The sequence below is a fragment of the Xenia sp. Carnegie-2017 genome, unplaced genomic scaffold (genome assembly GCF_021976095.1).
Source record: "Xenia sp. Carnegie-2017 unplaced genomic scaffold, XeniaSp_v1 HiC_scaffold_6, whole genome shotgun sequence".
In the NCBI taxonomy this organism is placed as follows: domain Eukaryota; kingdom Metazoa; phylum Cnidaria; class Anthozoa; order Malacalcyonacea; family Xeniidae; genus Xenia; species Xenia sp. Carnegie-2017.
Genome location: NW_025813526.1, coordinates 4,616,544 through 4,624,409, shown reverse-complemented (window position 1 = coordinate 4,624,409; position 7,866 = coordinate 4,616,544).

Here is a 7,866-nt window from a genome sequence, read left to right as displayed (position 1 = left end):
GCTGTAAGGAAATAGGACCAGCTTTGCAGAAAATGACATTTGATGGCAGCATTGAGAAAATATCATGCATAACACAGCATGCCAAATTTGGGCCTTTAGTTCATGAGGCTGTCCTTGAAAACGTCGGGCCACTATTGAGAGATAGGAATGGACATGCTTATCGCCGCCAAACATCACACTTGAGTGCACTGCATCTGCAAAAGGCATGTTGAGCATTAAACTACAATAAAAAAAATTATTCATGAAAATTAACCCTATGTTGCATGAATTATTCCACAATTGAGTTTTAAAATATTTTTTTCATGAAAGAGCATAATTACCCACCTAAATTCAAGGCAGCCAGAAAAAAATAATTTTCGTGGTCGCATAGTGTTTTTTTCTGTATGTTGCTTTGAGGCAACATTATGCAATAGCCTTATATAAGCTTGTCAAGTTTTTGTTCCAACATAGACATTTTGTTCCAACATAGACATAGAATCACACAGTATTTATATAAAAAAGGGACACAAACAAGATAGAATGAAAATTCATATATTTAGAAAGCATGCAAACAGTTTTTAAAAAGTTTTGTCATTTTTGTGTAAAATCTGTAAAAGTATTGAGTAAAATAACTGAGTGATCTATCAAATGCATAAAACTAAATAACAATAGGAAAGAAAAGATACAAAAATAACAATTTTACAAATGAAATTTTTTAAAACAGTTTGACTTTGGAGTAAAACATAAATGTACTTTGCACTTTTCGCACAAAACCTTTGGTATTCCACCACACCCAGGGTATTTACAATGCCCTTTCTGTTCCACAAAAGTAGGAAAATGTCCAGTATTGTCCGTTCTTGTTGATTTTTCTGGAATTGGTGCAGTGGGGCCTCTTTTCTTTTTGGCATTGTAAAGACTGTCAAATGAGGTTGATGGACGTCCTCGTTTACTTCTAATCATTTTGCCACATTTTGTCAGGTCGCTTGCTGCTTTCATCTTGAAGACTCTTAGCTGAAGTACTTCCTTTTTTGGTGCATTTATTCTTTTCATTTCTTGACAGTAAATGAGCCAGGCTTGGACCATAATCATATCGAAAAAATGCCAAAGGAGTCTGTGATACCACTTCTTTGACCGGATGTGAATCCTATACAGACTCAACATGCTATCAAGGAGGTACACTCCCCCCATAAACTTGTTGTAGGTTGAAACAATTGCAGGACGAGACACTTGAACCTTTGTTTTTGTTTTTCTGTCCCATCGTTCCACTGTGGATACAGGATTGATAGCTTCGTAAGTTGAAAGTAATGTTACTCCTCTGTTGGCAAACCACTTCACTGCTCGCAGGTCAATGTTGTCTACTTTGGTGACATACAAAGCAGCTGCTCCCCGGCCTTGTGCTTTCATTGCGCTATCTGTAGGTAGCTTTATATTTGGTAGTCGGTTTGCCCGTACTGTTCCAACACAAGCAATGCCTTGAGTGTACAGTACTTTTACAAGCTCTATTCCAGTGTACCAGTTATCAAAAAATAACTTGTGCCACTTATGTCTTGGGACATTTACTAACAAATGCAAAACAATATTGCCCGATGCTTTTAGGTCAGGTTGACCAGGACAGATCCCCATGGATTTCAAAGTTGTGAATCAAGCCATCAACACCAGACAAAACATAAAATTTATAGCCCCACTTCTTTGGTTTTTTGCGGGTTGTACTGTTTTAGTGATGACATTCCTTTGAAAGGTACAACCTGCTCATCAATACATAACATTTCTTCATGCCTCAAGCTGGAGAATGAACCTTTCAGCATGTCAATTATGGGTTGAAGCTTGTAAAGCTTATTAGTGCAATTGGATGGGCGTTGCATGTTATCATTGCAATGTAAACATGATTTGATTTTTTTCAAATCGGTTGATAGTCATAATATCAGCAATTTTTCCAAAGTAAAACTCCTGACTCCAATATAAACGGTAGATGGCATCTTGACAATGCTTATCATATACAAGATTCCAATAAACTGCTCAAGTTCATCTTTATCCAGAACAAGTGGTTTGTCTGGATTATTCAGAACTGCATACTTATTTGACTCATCACATATATGTTGCAACATTTCATCAGTCAAAAACTTTCTGACATATTCAATCGGCTCAAGAATTTCATGACATACAACTTCATCATCACATTCAAATGGAAGATCATTTCGATGAACTTCATCAAGCTTTTTTACCTTCCACACCAAATTAGTTTTTGAAGTCCTCTGTTTTTGGTGTTGTTGTTTCTTCGATCCTCGTTGTGATTGTTGATTATCAGAGTCATCATCAGGCCATCCACTTTCCGATTCAGGATCTGTTACTGCATCTTCTATATTACAATCTGCACCAGCTGCCACAACTTCTCATTCTGATACTTCAAAATCCTCATCAGAATCACTTGATAAGTCACTAACATCAGATAAATCTGGAAACTCTACTGGAAAAGGTATCTCTAAATGACGAGGGATATCTCTCCTCTGTCGATTTCCATAAAATGTATTAGGATTCATCTATAAATCAAATAAACAAGCAATATATAAATATGTCATATATGTCTATAGAAAAAATTCACAATGAATCATAGTTGATAATGTTATTTATTTCTCGCGACGTACTGCGAGTGAGATCAATGTAAACACAGATTTGTACACTAAATTCATGTTGTTGCTTTGAAGCAACAAACACCTTCTTGGGAATTACACATTCACACAAGAGCAATGAGTATCATTATTATCGTTCAAAATGCCCATTACATACCAATAAATCTTAAATATATTTTATATTGGCTTACCTTCGCTCTTCAAGACAACATTTATCCATCAAACTTTACGAAATTTCAATATGGCGACTTTCGAACAAACCACGAGTGTAAGTGGTTAACAACTAGGACGAAAACCTCAGCGAAAATGCCGGATAATACGTTCAAAATGCTAAATTTCATCATTCAAAATAACAAGGACCAAATATGGCTTTGTTAACCTGAGTTACCATTATGCAATTTAGTGATTTGTGGTATGTTAATTTAAAGACACATTATGCAATATAGGGTTAATTAGTTGCACAATCGAGTGAGATCGTCATCTTCAATCTGACAAGTATACATACCATTCAATGTTATATTAATACTGTAATCATCAGGAAAGGTGTGTATATCAGTGCCCAGATAGGGAGGCTAGAGGGTACTATCACTTGCCTAAGGTGAACCCTCAGGCTGGTGGTGGGAAGGAGGTGCCTTACTTCTCCATTCCAGACAGGCTCCAAGCAATTTCTTACCACTACCCTATCATCTACCAACTTCAATTTATTCTTTTTCAGTGGAGCATTGACCTCAAGGATGTCCTTTCATTGGAGCTTTGCATTTAGTACATTTGCGAGTACTTTTATTCCCAGCGCTATTTAATATTTGATCTGCATCATCTGTTAGGTCTTGTAACTTCTGTCTTTGCTGTTCCACTAAGGAAAAAATGCAGATCATTACATCCTAAAATAATTGTAAACAATACCATTATCCCATACTTACAGCACGGATAAAATGCATGACTGACATGCTTGTTCCTCGCAACATATGTTTTTATTGCCTCAGCCTTGGATCGTTTGGTGGGAAACTGGCTGCACAAAGGTTCGGGTGCTTTTCCTCTATATCTTTCAATTATAGTTGAAAGTTCTTGTTTATTAGACATGAAAAGAACATCCTTTACTTGTTCAACATATTCTACAAATTGATATGAAAAATAATTTGTTACTGATGCTTCAATTCTCATATTCAACAAAACATTCTAAAAATTAGCATACCATAAGATGGCTTCACAGACACTTCCCGCACTACTTCCTCACCCAACTTATACTTAGGGAAATTTATGTTATCCATACTTATACTTGTCCATCCTTTGATTTTTTCGACTGACGATGAACATTTTCATTGAAATGAAGTATGGCAATAACATGTCTATCAAGAAAAAATTTTAAAAAATACCGCAGCAGATGAGAAAATATATTTCAAGGCATTAAAATGCTGACCTGCGAAAGACATCAAGTTTCTTGTCAGATTCCTCTTCAGAAATTGGTAACTGGAGTTCTCTAACAACAGAAAGTTCCATTTCATCTGATTCGTCAACTACCATATTCTCTTCAATTTCAGGATATTGAGTTTTTAATTCCTCCATTTCCTTGCGAATTCTTGAAATATCGTCAAATAGCAGTCTTTTGCATGCGTCCTAAGATGAGAAAATAATTATTTTTCGTATTTTATATTTTGGATTACTTTAGTGATTTTCTTAGGGTATTGATTATGAATGATAATTATTACCTGTAGTTCGATATGAAGCAATTTGTATTTTTGGGAACATAGTTCTCCAGGTGTCACAGCTGCTAACTTCCTGGCATCATTGATTTTAGTGATAATTGTGCTCCACGCATTGTTGGCTACCTTCTTTGCACGACAAATATTGAATATCACTTCATCAGAAAGGTTGTCATGATTCAACGAGCCTTCCACCACCTTCCGCATAGAGAAAGGGACCTTGTACAAAAGAAGAATGATGAATCATTTCTATGAAATATCAAGTTCAAATTAATAAGAGAAATTCTTGCCCTCCGCCATATTCAGGTCGTCTTGGCATCATTATTTTGTATTGTACACTGACCTTGAAGACCAACATATCATCATCTCGGACACCCCTGATGAACATTGTATTCAAGTTTTTGACATACTGAGTGGTAGCATCATGTAGGATCGACCATGTGTCACAGTTTTCTAGCATACGGTAAGGATTGTCGCTGTTTTGATTGACAAATCGGTAATTCTGTAACAATGGAAAACATTAAATTTGATCTTTCAATTCTTTAAGGTGATTTCGACACACTCCCCTGGGTTTAGTCACATATATCAAGAAAATTTAAAATCACAAACCTCATACAATATTCTTTGCACATCAGGTATATTGTCCTTGTTCAAAGATACTTTCGGAGGGATGTCAACTTTGTTCCCCTTATCTCTCTGAACTTGTGCAAACTCCCTGCACATCTGCATTCCATCTTGGTATATTTCACATGCTGTCAAGAATGAGATAGCTTTGTTGGCATGTCTATGAACCATACGGTAGGCGCTTCCTAAAGCCCATTTTGACTTTGATTAGCTGAAAAGAAATTATGGACAAGTCAAGAAATAATCATCTCAGATATTTCATATGTTATCTATTTGGAATCACTGCACAAATACACATCTTAAGCTCACCACTTACTTGGTTCATGATTAATTCGAATAGTAGGGTCAATATGCTGTCCAATGTCAGATTGAGTTTTTCCTTTGGCTTTGTTTCGCATTGATTCAGAACTGACAACCAGAACTTCATCTTCGTCTTGGTTTACTAGTGTACTAGGGTTGGATGTTGTGTTTGGTGTGCTCGGACTTTCTTTGGCTTTATTGCCACTGGGACCTTAAACAAATTTTAGGTTAGGAGATGTCATTTATGCTTATTAAATCCTATATAAGCACTTTCAAGAAAGTAACTGATGGATATACCTCGTTTTGCAAAGAAATCTGCCATGGGAACTTTTCTCTTGTACTTTGATTGATATTTCTTCTGGTAGTTTGTCACTGTGAACTTTCCAAATTTTGGGGAGCTCTACTTCTTCACAAATATGACAATACAAGTAAAGTCCTTCGTCCGAAGATCAGCTGAAAAAATGGGTCGCTCATTGCATTTGGTCCACGTACTTCAAATGCTTAATTAAATGACTTTCGCTGGAACTGATTGGATTAGAAAACAAGCAAAAGCTTACCTGAAAATGTGCATGTGATCTTCAACCCACCAATCTGCTCCAATCTTTCCTTTGAAGCGACAAGAAAATGATCTTTAACTGCAGTAGGAAGAGAGTGTGCATTCCTGCCATGCAATGATTGCAGCTTCTCAATAAGCCCCTGCATCCCTTTTGGAACAGCAAGTTTCACAACATAATCGGGGATTGTTTCACCAGATAGATCATTGGCCTCGCCATTGGCTCTCCACACCACATTGCAGTTGTAAAACTCCAGATCCTCGATAATTCTGTTCCGTCTCCAGTTTCCTTTGACAGGATCGACCTCTGAGCTTTAAGGAGCTTCGACAACATCAGGAGTGTAACCAGTTACGTTCGCACACTTCTTTGAAGAGGTTGATGGCATTTAATGCAAGTGTTGAATTACCTATGTACTAGTACTACTTATCTGTAAATAGTAACACCTTTAAAATTACTGAACTAAACAAACTAATACAAAAACAGACCAAATTATAACGGTTATTAATCACACAGAGATAGACACCCACTCACCCAACAACCAACATGTCACTAACTATGATCAAGGTTCATGATTTTGAGACAGGGAATTGACTGATGCAATCAATGGCTTATGCAATTAATGGCTGATGCAATCAATGGCTGATGCAATAACATGGTGTCAAATTAGGGAGATATTTTTGGTCCTTTATAGGGTAATATGAAGATAGATGACATGGGGGCAAAATTGAGTGATGTTGAACTTTGAAGTTATTAACTTTTTTTATCATAGATGCATTTCATCTATTTTTTAATTTTTCTAATAGGGAAAATCTCAGAACCCACCCCTACATAGACATACCCACCCCTAGTTTATAACCCACCCTAGAAATTCAAAATTTTTTCGACCCACCCTAGAAGGCATTTTTGAAAATTCCAAGAACCCCCCTAAATTTAGGGGGTAGAAACTGTGCCTTGCCACTGTAGCCATCAATGCACCCATGAACTGGAAAACCATAAGGTTTTAACTTATCATATCCATCCACGTGCCATGTATAGTTTGGGCCTGGGGTGTGATAAATTCGACGATGATGAGTTTTGGACTTTCTTTGTTGTATACCTTGAGGATCAAGTTCCTTTAGGATAACTCTAACGACATCTCGTGGAACCTGCATACCTTCAATTCGCAATGTATGCCAAACCACACGGTAACCGCCAGAACAACCGGGACCGTCAAGCTCTTGCTGGATACGAGTTTTAACATTATTTAAGTTATAGTCAATGTTCTTTCGTTTAAGCCCAAGATAGTGAAGTTTTGTAGTTAAGGTTCTCAAAGAAATTCTGATGCCATGGTATTGAGACAAAAAACAAAGTATCTTTTGGTAATCAAAGCCTTGTTTAAAGTAACGCTCTATAATCTCTTCGCAAGGTGGATTTTCAGCGCGACTCTGACTATTCATTTTCCAAAATAAAATGCGCTCGAAAACGCTGCATTATACGCTGTAACTGTAATTAATCTAAGTAGTTTCTTCGTTTTGCAATCGTGGATAAATGGCAGTAACAGGACTATTCGTAAAGTGTTCCCTTATGATCGTTGATGTTCACAGATGCAACATTTTGTTGTGTATTGAGAACAATATATTTGTGCATAAAGTATTTATGTTAATGTTTATATAAAAGGAGTTGGTATATTGAGAAATATTTACTTGTGTATTTTCCAATTTTCTCGTGCATTTAAACTTCTTTATGCGAGAATATATTTTGAATTTTGTACTGAAAAATTTATTTATGCATTTCAACTTTAGTTAGTGTGCTCATATATTTATTCGTGTATTGCACATACGGGCCACCCTAGTGTTGTGACAAAAAACCGCAAGTTTTAATATATAGAAACATTTTTTTTACAAATATATTCAAAACAGAAATGTGTAAATTTTAGACAACACTAATAATAACTCAAACAAAATCCATTTGCTGTCATCACATCTATTAAACAATTACCTTCAATTATCTTATGGGTGATGATGGAATCTGATACTACTAACTTCAACAAAATCGAAAATATAAGTTTTATTATAAAATCTAGATGCAAAATTTTTTTTCACC